The sequence below is a fragment of the Pseudopipra pipra genome, chromosome 1 (assembly GCF_036250125.1).
Source record: "Pseudopipra pipra isolate bDixPip1 chromosome 1, bDixPip1.hap1, whole genome shotgun sequence".
In the NCBI taxonomy this organism is placed as follows: domain Eukaryota; kingdom Metazoa; phylum Chordata; class Aves; order Passeriformes; family Pipridae; genus Pseudopipra; species Pseudopipra pipra.
This window is the reverse complement of record NC_087549.1, coordinates 5,723,756-5,742,132: the sequence shown is the minus strand read 5'-3', so window position 1 is coordinate 5,742,132 and position 18,377 is coordinate 5,723,756.

The window sequence follows — 18,377 nt, the reverse complement described above, 5'->3', positions numbered from 1 at the left end:
CTCCCGGGGGATGGCTTGAGCTGCAAAGATGAGCATTTATTTTCATCTCTCTTCTAGAGGCTGATTTTGATGGGCTAGAGCCTGAATTTGCACAGATTCTTTAGATGGAAACCCAGGTTCCTGAATTTTATCCCTCTTTAATATGGGATATTGTGTACACAGGTACTCTCAAAAATAAAAGCATATTCTTCAAAAAATACATATAAACCTTTATTTAAAAAAAAAGATTTTCAGCCATTAAGTTCAGGATTGCTTCCTCAAATAGTTCCTCAACAGCTTCTTCCACAAAAGTTTATTCTTAAGCCTTTAATTTCAGAGATTCTGCAAAGTTGCACAGTGCCATAATCACCATTTAATTGATGTTTTAATCCTTCTGTTTGTTTGAGTGACAGTAAAGGAAATTTCAATTAAACAGCAGTTTTTCTGTGATAATATTTAAAAGCCTTCTAAAAGAAAAAAATAAAAGTCTTTGACATTTCACAGCACTAACACCTACCTGAATATATAATAAATTATATTTTAGTGAAATGTGCCGTGAAAATGAATTTTTATGCAGTACGCAGTTCTCAGTTGAATTGCAGATACTTTTTTCCTTTGAAAAGAAGATGCCAAGACCTAGTTGAGTAGACCAGGGACTGGGTCACAGGCTTAGTGCGTGCTGTTTCTCAAATGCACAGTTTTATTTTCTTGCATAACTATGAGAAAACTTATTAACTGACTTTTTTCTGCATACTTTTCATGGATAAAATGGAGAAGACATCGACCTGAAGACACAATCTTATGATACATTTGACAGAAAAAAATAATTTTTGGATGAGATGCTGGAAAGCAGCCCTATGGAAAGAGATCTGGGAGGCCTGGCTGATGGCAAATTGAATATGAGTCAGCAGTGCCCTGGCAGTCAGGAGAGCCAATCGTGTCCTGGGGGACGTCAGGCAAAGCATCCCCAGCTGGACGAGGGAGGGGATTGTCCTGCTCTGGTCTGACCTGGAGTAGCCTCACCTTGAGTATTGTGGCAGTTTTGGGTTCCAAAATATAAAAAGGATATAAAGCTATTGGAATGTGTCCCAAGAAGGGTGATCAAGATGGTGAAAAGCCGCAAGGTCAAGCCAGGAGGAGCAGCTGAGGTAGTTTGGTTTGTTCAGCCAGGAGAAGAGAAGGCTGAGGGGTGCCCTCATCGCAGTCTGTACCTTCCTCCAGAGGGGCAGTGAAGGAAGAGGTGTTGATCTCCTCTCTGGTGAGCAGTGACAGGACCCAAAGGAATGGGATGAAGCTGTGTCAGATGAAGTTCAGATTGGACTTCAGGAAAAGATTCTTCACGCAGAGGGTGGTTGGTCACTGGAAGAGGCTTCCCAGGGGAGTAGTCATGGCACCAAGCCTGACAGAGCTCAAGAAGCATTTCGATGATGGTCTTAGTTATATGGCTTAGTGGGAAGCAGGCCTGAAAGGAGCAGAGAGTTAGATTCCATGATCCTCCTGGGTCTCTTTCAACTTGAGATATTCTCTGATTCTGTGTTTTTCCTATAGGCAGTGATTGAAGTTTTCCTCTGAATTTAGTTTTTGGCTCAGAAACCAACACATTTCAGCTACAAAGCATTTCTACATATATATTTATTAGAACTATCTCATTGTACTGATATTTGAGAAAAATCAATCTTTATTTTCTTTCTTGCTTATCAGTCACTGTCACCTAGATTTCAGTTCAGACCATCCTGAAGCCAATACCAAGATTTGGTTGCTTCTGTGGTATCAAAGGAGAGAGATTTTGCGTGTCCTTGCAAAACAAAGTATGAGAAAAAACTTTATTAATGACTGAAGAAATTAATATGTAGTTAACTCTGAATTAATGTAGAAGATTGTTTCTAATTAGGACCAATATTTCCCTAGAACATCCTCTAAGTTGTTATGGAGAGGTAAAACATATATGGAGGTGGAGCTCCTTCCTCTCTTATGGCCACTCGACATTGTGTGTTCTGATTAAGTTGGAAAGGTATGATGGGAGGATTTGGGTAGCAGAAAAACAGTCCTAGTAAAAAATAATGATAATAATGGTTTAACGTAAAGGCTAATACAGTCCCTGAACAAAATGCTACTGCTGGGGCAGGGTGGTATTTATTGTGGCCTAATCTGCACTTAAGTCTTTTCTCACCTTTTAGATTAAGATGGTGACTGACAGTGGAAAAAAAGGAAGAGAAAGAAAAGAGCTCCTACTTTTCTTTGAATATGCACATCTCAACAGGGTTGCTCTGACCTATATTTAAAGGTCCAGCTTGAGTTTCCCTAATTAATTTAATTTACTTTTCTATTTCATTCTGTCTTTCTCCTTCACTCATCAAGATTTCTCTTGACAGATCTTCACCTGAAGGTAAGAATTAAGGACAAAGAGAGCTTCCTGGGCTGCATAAAAAGAAGCATGTCCAGTGGGTCAAGGGAGGTGATTCACCTCTGCTACTCCGCTCTCAGGATATTCCACCTGGTGGGCTGCACCCAACTCTGGAGTCCTCTGCTCAAGAAAGAGGAATCTGTTAGATCAGGTCTAGAGGAGGCCACAAAGATGCTCAGAGAGATGGAGCACCTGTCCTGTGAAGATAGTTTGTGAGAGTTGGGGCTGTTCAGCCTGGAGAAGAGAAGGTTCAGGGAGCTCTTATATCACCTTCCAGTGCCTAAAGGGTGGTCTACCAGAGAGCTGGAGAGGGACTGTTCACAAGGGCAGACAGTGATATGGCAAGGGGAATAGTCTTAAACTGAAAAAGGGTAGATTTAGCTATTAAAGAAGAAATTTTTTGCAATGAGAGTGGTGAGGCACAGGAACAGGTTGCTTGCGGAAACTGTGGGTGCCCAATTCCTGGTAGTGTTCAAACCCAAGCTGGAGGCGCTTTGACCAATCTGATCTAGAGAAAGGTGTCCCTGCCCACAGCCAGGGAGCTGGACTAGATGATTTGTGAAGGTCCCTTCCAAACCAAACTATTCTATGATTCTATGAAATCTGATTTCCAGAACTTCTTCCTTTAAATCTTTCTTTAGCAAATTTCTCTCAATGAATACTCACTCATTTATTTTAATTAGTGAGAATTCTGTAGCCCACCACAACAATTTATTTTATTTATCAATAAAATAAAAAATAATAAAAAAAGAACAAACTGGTCAACCTCTTTCTTGCAATTATTTGTTTTTAATACATTTCCCCCAGTCCCTCAGGAAATGAAACATCCACAACACACAATCTTTTAGGTTGTTTCTTGCTATTTTATTTTTCTCAAGGTATGTTCTGGCATGTGTATCTCAGCTTTCAGGCACATCTCACATATTTATTTCTCAAATGCCTAGATCACAGATTTTCAGACACAGTGTACATTTCATTTAATAAAAGTGAGCTTTCATCCTAAAGTAGGCTATTTAGGAAATCCATCAAAGTAATAAAAATAGTAATGATAGATCAATCTCAGGGTGATTCCCACACCTAAGACAAAACAGAAGTCCAAGATACCTCCTACTAGCCCTGACAAATTACAAATCAAAATCAGTAATGTTGTATCACGATTGGTTTCATCTTCCCTGTCAGGGGAATTTTCAGGAAAATAATAAAGAGCTTCCACTGCTGTATTTACAATGTCTCTGAGAGTCCTGTTGTTGATTTTTGGGGTTACTTATGATGGTATATATGCTTCTTACAGAGTTGCAGTGGATTATTTCTCTTTAGATGTGACTTTACAAAGGGTAAGGAACAGTTTCAATAAAGGATAGGCAGGTTAGGTAGAAAAATAAGATACCATTTTAGAGAGACTGAGGACAGGAACAACGTTGGGAGAAGGACACACAGTACTGAGGAAGTAATGAAAGACAGAAAAGTGCACTGTCCAGCTGCCTGCCATGGGGTACACAGGTTTCCTCTGCTTTGCAATGCAAAATTGTCTTGGACATAAAGGATGCAAAGAGGTTTACTCTGAGCTATAGGTGTCTGGAGTATGATAAGCTCCACTTGATCTTTCAGGTTCCCTGAGATTCACGTGTAGTGAGAGACAAGATATCACAGTGCAGGAGGGAAGGGAGAAATTAGGAATCTATTGATAGGATGACATCATGGGTGGTTTCCATAGGATAGGGGTTTTGGAGAAAGCTTATGAATTGCTATTTCATAGAATCATACAATGTTTCAGCCTGGAAGAGATCTTCAAGATCATCTCTTTCCAAGCCCCCTGCCATGGGCAGGGACACCTTCCGCTAATTCAGGTTGCTCAGAGCCCAATCCAACCTGGCCTGAACAATCCCAGGGATGGAGCAGCCACAACTTCTCTGGGCAACCTGTTCCAGTGCCTCACCAGACTCACAGTAATGAATTTCTTCCTAATATCTAATCTAAGCCTGCACTCTTTCAGCTTGCAGCTAGTTCCCCAGTATGATATTTGCAGTATCTGTAAAGAAACTGGACTACAGTTTCCTGATAGCAATAAACAGTAAACTGGACTACAATTTCCTGATAGCAATAAACAGTAACATGTAAAGCTGTGTTAAAAGTTGCTGTTTCACTTCATCAGGTGCTGTTTGGTGACTCCAGAATTTGCAAATTACACAGAATTGGGTTAGTGGATTCTTCAGAAAATTTAAAATGCTTTGCTTTCTGCTTATGAAAAAAACTTCATCCAAGGTCCTTGCAAATTACAAAATGAAAATAAAAATAATTGTGAGGTTTTTTAATTAAGAATATTTTCCAGAATGTGAAAATGCTTGATGTTCATATTATATACCTCAGCCTTTTATTTTTTTTTCTGAATGCAGACTGCTCTCAGGCAGGTAAAATGTCATGTGTCTAATTGCTCCTATTTCAGTCTGTATTTAAAAAAAAAAAATATTACTAACAAAAATTATATTTTTTAACCAAAATAAACTAATTTTTTAGTATGTCATCGTGAATATCCTGCTCCATGGAATCACTAATATAAGCCTAGTGCCATTAATAGAACTGCAGAATTACAAGTAGAATGAGCATGAGTGCACCTGTTCTAGTGAACTTCCCTTTCACAATTTTTGCAAGCTCTTTTTTCCTGTATCTAAACCTCCAATGTCAAGGTGGATCAGTAAAAGCTTCCTGATTTAAAAGATCAATTATTGTTAATGGTGTTTATGTAGAATTTTAATTGTTTTATAGCTGTCTATTCTTTTGCAGTTAGCTTTTTTCATTGGGCTATGAATGCTTGAAAAGCACTGGTATGATGCTTTTAAGATCTGTCTGCTCAGCAGTCATTCAGTGAATAAGTGGATGGGCTTTTTTAGCAGGATGGGTCATGTGTAATTAAGACTACATCATTTATATTGGATAGGATAAGAACAGCAGATTTTATTTCTTTTGGAAAAGTTTTCATTAGTGGGAAGTAAAAACAATGTACCTGTTGAAAGGCCTTTAGGATGTCTTGGTAAAATTGGATAAAATGCTTTTTCTTCCTCATATTTCTTTTTCCTTTTCTACTCACCACTCCCTGAATCATACAGGACATAAAAACCAATGATAACAATAATTAAATAAAAAAGGCAGCCCTCTACAAAGGGTATCCAAGCTTCTCCCACACACCACTGCCTGCTCCTCCCCTCCCCTCGCCCCAGCAACGTCAGTCTTTTTATATAAGCACAGCCTTGTATCTCAGGAAATAGCCTGGCTTCTACAAAACGGCTGAGCTACTTACAGTAAAGTGGATTTGACTTTATCACTAAATTGTAAAAAAGCAGGATTAAGGATTGTTTCCTTTTCAATTTCTCAGGTTTGTGCTTCAAAGCATGTAGAAGCCCTGCCACAAAGCATGGCCCCAGCACTGGGAGCTAATCCCTTTCCTTCATGCAGGGGTAGGGGGTGGTTGTCTCCACTCTGAGATACTGCCCTGTATTTACCCATCTCTGTCGGTATCACTAAACAAATTTTCTTTCTCCTCTCATCCCTCACCATGTTTACAGCAATCTTCTCCTCTGCTTGCACCCTTAGGCACCAGACAGCCCTAGTCAGGATGACTCCTTCAGGAGAGAAAGAAAGAGACCAACCAAGTGAAAGAAACCAAGAAACTAATTCTTCAGTTCTGCTCCTGAGCAGAGGTTTGAAGGGTGTGTGGGCAACCAGGGGGAGAGCTTCCATTAGGGCCATTCAGAGCATGCAGACATCAAAGTCTCCCCACATACTCCCAAGCTCTCCGAGCCAGAGCACGCTGTCAGCTATCGCGGCTTCATGTATTATGCAGGCAGTGGAGTCTGCTCTTTGATCAGGGGGGAACTGAGAAGAAAAAGCACAGGAAACAGCCCAAGAGGGTTGCTGTGAAGTGAATATCTGTCTGCTCTTCTGCAGTTAGCTTCGATTTCAAGGCTCTCCCTTTTGTCTTACCAGAATTCAAAGGATGGAGATGAGCAGTTTTGTGTTTGATTCCAAGGTAAGGCCTCATAGAAAACATAAAATGCAAGGAATAAGCAAGAGGCTGAGAGTCTACTTCTGTGAGAGGGTTTGAGTTAGTTATATGTTTATATGTAGTGTCCTAATTTAACAGTACATGAAAACAGGGACATTGTAGAGCAGAGGAAAGCAAAGCAAGGATTCCTGCAAGTATCATTCTGCAATTATTTGCTGTTGTCCTGCTTTATTGCCTTGCTGGTCAAAAAGCAGAACATACGTGGGGAGAGAGCAAGACTCTTCTGAGGGATGAATCCCTGTCCTCCTGCCATTCCAGCTCTGCCTTTTCTACAGTGTGGCTATCGCAAGGGGTGGACTCAGTGTGCAAGGGAGGATTCTGGTCTTTTGCTGAACACTGGTCTGATGAACTATTTGAAGTCTAAGGAGTGTTGAAGTCGGGTCCATCTAAGAGCCACCTTCACTGAGGTGAGTCCTTTTGGGCAGAATAACTTCTGGTGGCCACAGATATTTGGCAATCCTAAATAGCTACAGCAGATAATCAGGCCACTGGCCATTTGACTATGTCTATATCCTAGTCAGCCACTGACAGCAACTTGCTGTGTAATACTGTTGATTTGTTGAAACAGTATCTGGCAAGGTTTTGGTCAGGACCAACCAACACTCCCTAGACAAGTCCCAGGTACTTAACTGGTCAAGGAGGAGGCCACAGGCCATTTCCAAGAAGCATATTAGGTGCAACCTTCCTGATTTGAAAGGTAAGAAAGTTTGATAGGATACACATTGACCACTCAGTGCCAGGAGTGTCAGTGCCAGCACGAAGTCCCAGCACATTTAATTGTGTACATGTAGCCTTCCCCAATTTCTGCTGCATAAGCACTGGCTGAAACAACTCAAGAGTAAGGGTGAAAACTGGGTGCTGATTATTCTCACTGTGAGTTTGAGCTCTCTCATACTGTCTTCCTCCTGCAGCCATACACTTTGCTTGCCCTTGTTTGCAGTAGCACAGGTTCCTCCACAGGAAGGATGGCAGCATCTCTGCCCAGGTTCTGGGATGGCGTTGGGATTCTGCCTTGGGACAGGAGATACTTCCAATGAAAGAGGGCCTAGGACTCAGGTGTTGACTTTCTGAGCTCTTTCTTATGAATGTTTCTGCACAGGTCTGGTTGGGCTGGAGTTTATATTCTTCATAGCAGCTGCTAAGGAGATGTCTTTTACATCTGTGATAAAACCCATTCACATTTTATCTATTGCTGAACAGTGTTTGCACATCATCAAGGCCTTTCTTATTTCTCTCTCTGCTCTCACAGTGAAGACAAGGAATAGAGGAGGTTTTTTTCTATAAATCTATCCATTATTTTCTGGATTTAATCCCTTTTCTCTCTATTTCCCCTTCTTTTTACATGCAGAACCATGGTAGAAGTAAAGAAAATACAGGTTATGAAATACTGAAAGTGAAGAGTCTAGACATTCAACTTCTACTAACCTATAACATACCTTTCTTCAATTGTTTATTTATTATTATATTCAGCTATTATAAGTATTGAGTCCACATGCTATCCAAATCACCTGGAAAGTACTTATTACAGCAAATAGAAAATGCCAACCTGCACCAATACTAATAATAATATTTAAGTTTAAAAAAAAAAGGAAAACAAAAAATATCTCCATAATGTTATTTGTGAGGAATGCAAAAAAAAAAAGAAAAAAAAAAACAAACCACCAAACCAAAGTGCTCCCCCACTTATTTATATTTTTTAAAAGACTTGATAGCTTCTTTGCTTGCTGAGAATAGTCCCACAGCAGATGTCTAATGGTACTTACTGGGGTCCTGGAGACCAAGTTGATAATAACTAAAAAGTGCAATTACAATAATTTTCTCAGACTGCCACAGGGTAAAATCCTCCCTGTTACTGTGCACAGGCTTTTAAGCAATTTTCAATCTGTGCCTCATTACACAGTTAGCAACATGTTCTTTCTCACCCCCAGCCATTTGGAAGGATAAGCAGGAGTGGAAGGGCTTTTACTTCAGCACTATTTTCAGTGTTATTTTCCCATTTCATTGTGCTGATGAGGCTTTTCTCTCAACGACTACAGATTTTCATCCTGTTTTGGTCCCAAGGAAGTGAAATCAAACTCAAGAAGGTAATTCAATTGCATGTCTAGCACATGAAAGCTGACAGTTTTCTCCTGTGCAGATTGTTCCGTTTCTGAAAGTTCCCAGTTACCTTTTGGTCATACTTTGAAATCAGGGGGACTCGAGGGCAGAAACTGTGAGATATTCCTTGTAACTTTGTTAAGTTCCAGGGTTTAGCACAATGTGGTCCAAGGCTGAAATAAATTAGGACATAATGTATTTCAGCAGCAGGTGAAATTCTGCCGTTGGTAAAATACACACTGCAGAGACTCCATGGTTCCTTCTGGGCATAATATTTGACAATGAGTCCAAAACTCAGCTTTTGGGACTGAATATAATGATATCACATGAATGACCGGGCAGTAAACCATATATCTTCATCGATGATTGATTTAAAAGGGAAGCTAAATGTTCAGATCATGAGATAAAGACTGAAACTTGCAAGTCCAGTGTGTCTACATTAAGGGACAGAATGATAACCAAGGTTCCATGCACACATGCACTTGTTTTTAGCAAGCACAGTAATTTTCATTTTATATTGCCCTGCACTTGTATGAATTGAAAGCACTGTAAACATAAATTTTCCTTAGTGGCAAAGGTTTGGGAATATTTCAAGTCATATTCACAGCTTTTTTCCCCTGATGCAAGGTGCTCTGAAAAACAGCAGAGAAATGAGAAATTATTTCTTTTTAAGGTATTGGGATGACATAGGTTTCTGGATCTTTTTGAAGGCAAATGGAACTTTGATTTTCAAAGTTACTTGAGGATGAGACTTAAGCCAAATCATTTATGTGTTTCGCAAACTTAAGCCATGAATATCTTTGTAGAAAAGAAATCCTACTTTTCTCTTGAAGCAAATCACACATTTCAACCTCCTTGTGAAATTTGTTATGTTTGCAGCTGCAAATATTTCTGTTCTTCCTTCTTCACACATAGCTTACCGTGAGCATTTTTATAAGCAGTCAATAACAGCTTCCACTTTTATTTCCTATTCTCAGCATTTATTTTGATATTTGGAAAAGATTTGCTGAAAGGAGAAAAGTTCACTACTCTGAGACATGATGAGAATCAAATTATGATTTGGAGACACAGATCTATATAGAAGTATGAGATTTGATTGAAAGAGATATCTTAGTTTGCAGAGAAGGGAGTCCTGGAGCCTTGGTTACAAAATCTGACTACCAGCACCTTGAAGCATGTTCAGCTTCCACTTCCCTTTATTCTCACCAGAAGGCTGTTTCAGACCACAGCGCTTGGTGGCTGGAAGCCTTTTATATTTAGTCAAATTATATTCATAAACAGTTTGTAAGAGGTTTTCTTTTCTGTTCTATCATTTTTCTATTCTTTCCTGTTGCCTCCTGCATTTGTAAACATACCTCATGTTTGCAGGCAGCATTCCTGCCCTCTTTAACGCGATTTTTTTTAATTAAACTAAAGTCAAGCTCTTTAAATTTTGAAAGTTTTTTCTTCTTCTCTGTGTTCATATTAGTCTATTTATGCATTCTTTCATCTCCTTATTTTATTCAATAATTTTTTGGACATTGATTGGCCAGGAGTTCAGTTTCAGATGAGATTTCACTGGTAGCTAGTATGACAGATGAGATCTATGACCTTTCCTCTGTTTTTTAAATTAATTGTTGTGTTATTTTAGCTTGGCTTTTTGTTGACTTCTGTTGAATTTTATCTTGGATTTGCAAGCTTCCCAATCTTTATTCTTAATCTTTAAAGCATGTCATGGTGATCAGTTTCAACACATGGATCTGTATCTCTTCAGAATTACTTCTTTGCCTCTAGACTCACTTCTGTCCTGTAAGGACATGCATTGATGATGTACAGTACAGCAGCAGCCTGTGAGCAGCTCATCCCTCCTCCTCTGGAGTGTGCCAGAAAAGATGCAGGAGGGAAGAGCCAGGTGCTTCCCACCCACTGCCTTTCTGTTCCCACAGGACAAGGAGAACATAACGCTGTTACAAAACCAGCCTGAGTAGTCAGAAAAGGATCTTTTACATATCCATCCTCCTGGAGTTTTTTTATATGGTAATATCCACGGAATAGAAGATATTTTACCTGGAGAAGAGAAGGCTGCAAGATAACCTTATAGAAACATTCCAGTACCTAAAGGGGCTCCAAGAGAGCTGGAGAGGGACTTTTTACAAAGGCATGTAGTGACCAGAGAAGGGAGAATGGCTTTAAACTGAAAGAGTGCAGGGTTAGATTATATATTAGGAAGAAATTCTTTAGTGAGAGAGTGGTGAGGCACTGGCACAGGTTGCCCAGAGAAGTTGTGGATGTCCCATCCCTGGAAGTGTTCAAGGCTAGGTTAGATGGGGCTTTGAGGAAGCTGATCTAGTGGAAAGTGTCCCTGTCCATGGTAGAACGGTTGGAACTAGATGACCTTGAAGGTCCCTCCCAACACAAACCGTTCTATATTCCTATGATCCCTTGATTATCTGCTATAATCTGTTATATCTGCTCAATTCTATTCCTTTCTTCCTTCCTTCTTTCCTCCTGCCTTCCCACTTTCCTGCCTGCCTTCCTGCCTGCCTGTAATACATGATTCCTCAATGAGAGGAATTGAGTAGGTGCTTGGGGTCTGGTTGGCCCCACAGTCACATCCTGTCTTCAGACACTGACTTATGAACTTCCTACTGTATTCAAAGGTAAGACTGCAGGAAGCTTGACTGTGTGAGGGACAGGACCGACTGGGACTGTTGAACAGATTAGATATTATAATTATTTAGATACTGTAATTGTTATATGGTCCATGTAACAGCAGAGATGGGACAAAATAACCCTGCTTCGTGGCCAGACCAGATAGTGTTGTAGTCTGCTCTGCTAAAGCAAGCACACCATGTAATTTAGCTCTAGCACTGAGCAACCTACAGTCCTCCCCAAATAACATCTCTTTTTAGAGGATTCCCAGCTAGTTCTGTCAGAATTTGTAGTTATTGCTAAGCATAAAAACAGCCTCAGAAGAGAGAAGGTAACACGGGCAATTTGTTATTCATCACACCACGGTATTGCAGAAAGTAATGGCCGGGAAAGCAGAACTAACTGCCCATTACACTCACACCCATCAGGAGTCTCCTGCATCTGGGGTCTCTAACAGGCACAGGCACTTTGTCAAAAAACATCAGTTACAGTTTGACAGCCAAATAACAAATAACAAAGCAAGAGCTCTGCTTTGGCTCTAGGACAAAACCTGCTCAAGCTGGTGGGAAGGGACAGTACATCAGGCTAAGAAATATAAATATATATATACACAGCTGCTACAGTGGAGAGAGTGGGTACCCTGATGGACAGGTACCTTGGGAATCCCTTGTCTCCTGTTTGCATTTGATGTAGCTGTTTATAACCCCACAAAAGGTACGTGGTACACTGATCAGTGAGAACATTATCCTCCTCTGCCACAGGTGAAGATGGAGTGATGTACAAGACCTTTGGTAAATTTTTTTGCCTTTTTCTCTATACTTTAAAGTAAGACTCAACCTTTGAGCCCAGACTGAATACAGTAATACAGGACATCAATCTGAGAGAAATTTTGGATCTTGTCTTTTGCCTACAACTTTTACCTTTTCAATCTTTCCTCATGACATATAAATTTTTAAATTCATAACATCAAGAGATTTTAATCCCCTTAATTTTTATACTGTAGATTGGTTTAGTGTTCAGATGAGCACAGCGGCCACACAGTTATTAATGCTAACTCCCTTCAGAGGCAAAATAAATACTGTCTGGTTACTAGCAAGACAGACTGGATGTGTTTTTAAAATTTAAGGGGGAAATGAGAGTAAGAGGAGAGTTAACAGTTTACTTTGTTACTTAAGAAATACAGGAACTACTCAACAAGTTTAGATTTCTTAGTGTTAGGCATTACTTTCTAGCGCAATAAATAACTATTTTAAATTAAGTCTATACTGATGCTAAACTACTCTGTTGCTAAAAACAAAATGAACAAATTAACATCTCTAATAAAGACCAAGCTTGCACTTCAGTATTTATTTTTTTTTCTGATGGGTTCTCCTGCTTAGAGGAGTGAGAACTTAATGCCTTAGTGACTTCTATCCCCCCATCAAACTTAGATGAAATTGGACTCCAGTTGAAATGCTTAGAAGGACTGTATGAGCCTGATTTCCTCAAGAAAACAGTCTACAAAACAGCCAAGGGAATATTGAAACTCCTTTACCCTGAGAGAACAAGTGGAGCAGTGATACTTCTTAACTACACCACTGCTCCTTTAGATTGATTTGAAACCTCCCCTCTCTAGACTGGCAGCCAGAGGATATGTTTAATTGATTCCACTTTTTCATTTTGTCTTGTTCAAAGGAAGGGGTCAATATTTGCACTAATTGAGGAAACACTGAAGAATTTCTGTAAAAAGCCTTGAAACTACAAAAACCTATGAGGACTCTTGTCTAATAGGAATATTGCTTCAAAATTGCCCTGTTGAAGATTAATCAGATGGTTGAAACATGGTGGTTGATATGTTTTCAGAATCTCTCAATTTAATTTTTTTTGTTCCTATTCGTTTCTTTTGACACTTCAACCTAACAATGTTCTTTCCTCTGTGAGGGGTGAGTACTATAGACATAGCTGAAATAGTTTTGATAAATGTGTCTGAAGATATAAAAATCTCTAACAGGGTCTTGACTGATTTCTCTCTAACTAAAGGCTTTTTTGGGTTTTTTTCTATTTCTTTTTTATTTTAGTGTTCTTCATTAGTTCCTTCTACTTCATGTATTTCATTCTGCATTAGGACTGCACTTGGTCTGGCCTCTGATACCTTGTTTCAGCCATTTGCCACCTGACTCGGATACTGCACCCACCCTTGGAGGACGTTTTACTTAGCTGGACATGCAAGAATATCCTATCAAAAAAAGTTAAGGGAAGCAGAGCTTTCTCAGTGAAGACCTAAAGTTGCACCACAAACTCCTCTAAGAGCCAAGGACCACCATGCAGACTTTGCACTCCTTGGATCTGCTTCTTCCAATAAACCGGTGGTAGAGGATGGGAATAAAACTGATAAACCCTTTGACAGTAAAAAATGTTTGACTCAAGTTGACTCCAGTTACCCTCTGAAAAATTAATATTAATGAGTAATTTGCACTCCTGTGAGAAGTGCACTGGACAGAAGGGCATTCAGCTCATGCTGCTGGTGAGTACAGGCCCTAAGAGGAAGAGAGGAAGAGAGAGCTGGAGGCACATTTTGGAGTTTGGGTCTGTGTAATGGCACCTTTATCATGTGGTGGAAATTTTCTTCCAGGAGAAACTGAACGACATTGCAGTAGCCCTGAAGGAAGGTAGGAGAATTGTGTGTCTGAGGATGCTTTTCATGACTTGAACTTCCATTTTCCTTGTGTATGATTATGAGAAAGGCCCATGTGAAAGTCTTTCATAGAGAGGCGGTGACATTAACTATTTTAGTTGCTTGGTTGAAAGCAAGATCATTCTCACAGAAGTAATTTCACTCTAGATTTTAGATCCCAGGATAATGTAGAAAGTAGTGTCTGTGCCCTGAATCCTCCTTCCTCCCTTTGGATCAAGAGGGAATGGAAGAGGAAGAACAGTGGTATAGTGTGATCCTGTCATTTTCTGAGGAAGCCTGAAGGGGTCAACTGAAAAGCTGGTCCAAGTGCTGCATCTGTTTTTCCAGAGGCAACCACACTGGAAGACTTTTAAACAAATATCATTCAAAAAAAAAAAAAAAAAATCTAAAATTAAACTAAAATAGAAACTTATTTCTTAACTATAACACCACCACCATCTGGCTTCCTGCTAAAGGGATTTAAGAGGATTTCAGTATTAAACTATGATTTGGCTTTTCATTGTTGTTTGTGTTTATACCGTCAAATATATGGCAACAGAGAAAACATGATGTTATATAACATATGCAACAAAGTTGTTCTAATGCAGAACTAATCTTTCTCTGTGTATGAATCATCTCACAGAAAAGGAAGTGTAGAACACCAGAAACACAGGAACCTAAGAAAGTTTGCAGAATGTATCCAGCATATGCTCTCAGTTGAGCTTTGACATAGCATCAGTAGAATGGATTAAGTTTTTCAATAAAAGCTCTAGAGCATCATTCCTTAAAATAGTTAGGGATGTTCAAACTGAAGGAGAAATCCAGGAATGGAGTTGCCAAGTAACAGATCTGTTCCATTTCTAGTTCAGTACTTGTATATTCTCCAGTGGAAAAAGACATCCAAGCTTTCACATAGATTTCATATAAAAAATATTCCCTTCTTCCAGATTCATAGAATCATAAAGGTTGGAAAAGACCTTTGAGATCATCAAGTCCAACCCTCAACCCAGCACCACCACCATGTTCACCACTAAACCATGTCCTTAATTGCCATATCCACACATTTTTGAACACTTCTTGGAATGATAACTCCATCACTTCCCTGAGCAGCCTGTTCCAATGCTTGAAAACCCTTCCATTGAAGAAACGGTTGTCATTTCTGGGAGGACATGTTAATACCAAAAATTCACTGGCTATTTTAATGAAAGCCTGTAAGAAGCACAAAGGTGGTATTTGACCAATGCCTCATGGCAATTCCAGTGTTAAAAGCTTGATCTATTGAGATGTTCCTACTAAATTTCAGCAGGCTCTGTGCCCTCACGCTTTTTGATAGTGAAATATTCTAATCTGAGCTCACAGATTTGTTAATAAGAATCAGCAAGTCCTGAACAGCCTGTAAATCAGATTTGTGAGAACTCAGTAGTCAACTTACAAGAAAGTTGTGAGGAAAAGCACAAAACAAGCTGTAGGCACTAAGCCAGGTGCTGGGTCTGATTCTCCAATTTATGTCATCAGCAACTGGAAAAACATAAGGAAACTGTGATTCATGTACCCTTGGGATACATGGTGGTAGTCTAGAAAAGATAAATGATTTATCAGAGGCAAAATTGCACATCAGAAGAACACACAACTTTGCCTTTATGACCATTCCACTTTGCACCCAGTTCTGTGCTTGGCCATGGTGTTCCATCTTCCCAGGGTTACTTCCAGCATCATAACCTTGGCCTGTCACAGCCCTGCCAGGTGCACAATGGCAATAGAGGGAATGCACAACTCATTCTCTTTGTGTGAGCCAATACTGACATCGTGTGGCTGTTGGCAGGGGCAGGAGACCTCTTCCTCAGACTTCCCTTCTGACTGTCCACTGTCTGTAGGACTAAGAATCCCTGTGATTTTTTAAAAACATTTGTTAATGATTTGCAGCTTGGGAAGCCAACATAAAAGTAACAAAATCTGGATCATCCCTCCTATTTTTCTTTTGCAAATTGCCAGTGGCAAAAGCCCTCCTGTTGTGTGTGAAATGACTCTGTAGGTTATTTGGGGCTGTTAATGCCACCCCACTGGTTCACTAGTCAGTGGAATTTCAGCTATGGAGGAAACAACATGGACACGCAGCATCAGCTTGGATTCAGAGTTTAACATTGAGAAAGGCAGCAAAGATGTGCTGCCTGTTTAGCCCTGTCAAAGGCCTTGCTTGTCAAAGCCTTTCACAAGGAGATGAGGCAGCAAGCCAGTTACACAATCACAGATCCAGATGCACAAAATGCTCTTGGGAATGTTCACATCTAACCCAGACTGAACTAGACAGGGAGAGTCTGCAGTTACTATTACTGGTGATTTAAAATAGCTTTCCCTTTGACTAGCTGTGTCTCCCTGCCATGTACAGATTGCTTTTATGATTTATCAAAGCTTCTTAAGGATGCTCTTTCTGAGCTGCCTGCTGCTTCTTTACAGTTAGTACAGTAGTGCAAAGCACTAGAGAGGTATTGCTGTATATGTTCCACATTAAAGATCAGACAGGGTAATCCATAAATAACTCTGCAGCTAAAAAGCTTGTAGCAGTTTGGGATTATACAAGCAGGCAAGAAGCATGTTTGTGGCAAGAATCTGTACAATTTAAAGCGAGAAGATTCTATGATTTTGATGTCCAAGCCCACCAAAATAATTTGAAATTCAATAGAGAAATCACACGATCTGTCTCAAAAAAAAATGGGTGGAGCATAGACAGTGTTTCCTGAGCTAATCTATCTCTACTGTACAGTACTAGGCAGACTTCTCGTACTTCTATACATTTCTCTGCAGTCCCTGCAATAAACACCTCATGATGCTCATGGGATGAACATATTCCAGATACAGGCACAACAATTGTTGCTAATGATTAGTTAATGGATGAGTTTGCATACAAAATGCAGTAGAAATGTAATGAGAGGGAGAAAAGGCAAGCAATGATGAAAGATAGTATTTCCAATTTGGATGTTTATTCTTACTTTCATTTTCATGGCTCAAGGAAGACAAGCACAGCCCAAGTTTGATCTGTATTCCCAAATGTATGCAATTTGGTATGAATATTAAGCTATTAGTTGCCTATTTGGACTAAGCCCTGCAGCAGAATTAACTGTAAGTATAGTAGATGCTAATGCTTATCTCTGTGTGCAGGTTTGTGTGTGTGTGTGTGTGACAGAGTGCACATGAATACGTCTCACTCCTTCTCTGACTCAAATCAGAGAGGAAACCTCTTTGGAGAACAATAATGAAAATTTGATCAAGCCACTGTGAGCTTTCGTGAACCATTCAAGCTAAGGAACAGGTTGCTAATGTCACCACTCTGTATAAATCAGTGTGTGACCAATGACACCTGGAAGGATGAAATGCAGAAAACCCACACTTACTCTTTTCTTCAGCAATTAGCCCTCAATTCCAGCACAATAATTAACTCAAAGTTCAGCAGACCTATTTTGCCCTATTTGTTTATTAATTGCAGTCTTAATTGTGTAAATAGGCATTTGGGTCTGCACTAATTCAGTGTCTTTGAATTTGCCTCCTGACTTTTACTGTCAATTGTTCGTAATATTGGGTTCTATCTTTGGTAATGGGCAGGGAACAAAGATGTGTTTGTATGGGAGGCATGGGTTAGAGGAAAAGGAGAGAAAAATTGGGATATAAATATTATGGGACCGGGCCAGGTTGCAGCTACAGGTATCAGTTACATCTCCGAGAACAGGTCCAAAGCCCAGCCATTCAAAGGCTAGAGCTGTGCAGAATTCACTTTTCTTCCAAGCATTGAAGAGGCCTTAGACCAGATTCACTCTGGGCTATAAAGAGTAAAATTTTACCAGCCAACTTATGTTTGGTTCTCAAACCATAAAGGAAAAAAAGCAGATTGTCTCTAGTCTTGAAGAGACTATAAAAGCTCATGTGACCTGTGCTGTACTTCTCATTGCTCATGCCTGGCAGGGAGCTATTTGTGATTCCCCCTATAGCCCTCACTGTTATACTCCCCTAAGAAGGCATTCAAAGCACCAAACTGAGCCTTTGACCCCTTATAGGCACCTGCCCATTGTCTTTGAGAAAACACAGACCTGTCTTTCAAAGTGTTGTTCTCATCTCTCTTTATTGGTCTAGGAATCCCATGTGTCTATGACTAAAACCTAACCAGCATGTGGGCTGAACCACAGATCACATGTGTACTTTGTTTTGGACAGCCACACCAAATCATGGACACTAGGAGTCCCCAGCACAACATTGGATTCTAATGAGGATATGGTTTCCCATATTAGCACACTTTGATTCAGAGGAATACTGAGGGGTATTTAGCAATTCTTTTAATAATGGGCTAAAAATACCAGTTAGGACCATGCATTACAAAGCTGGAATTGGTTTGGCTTTCCTGCATAGTTGTGACAATGAGTCTCTCCTGGCACTGCCCAAAGTATGTGCTTATCTGCTTATCCTGACTGCTTTGAGGTGCATTCTGCCAAATCTCACTAAATATGCCAACTCCTGCAACATTTTAGGGATGGATAAATGACTTGTTGGGATTAAGGTGAGGTCAA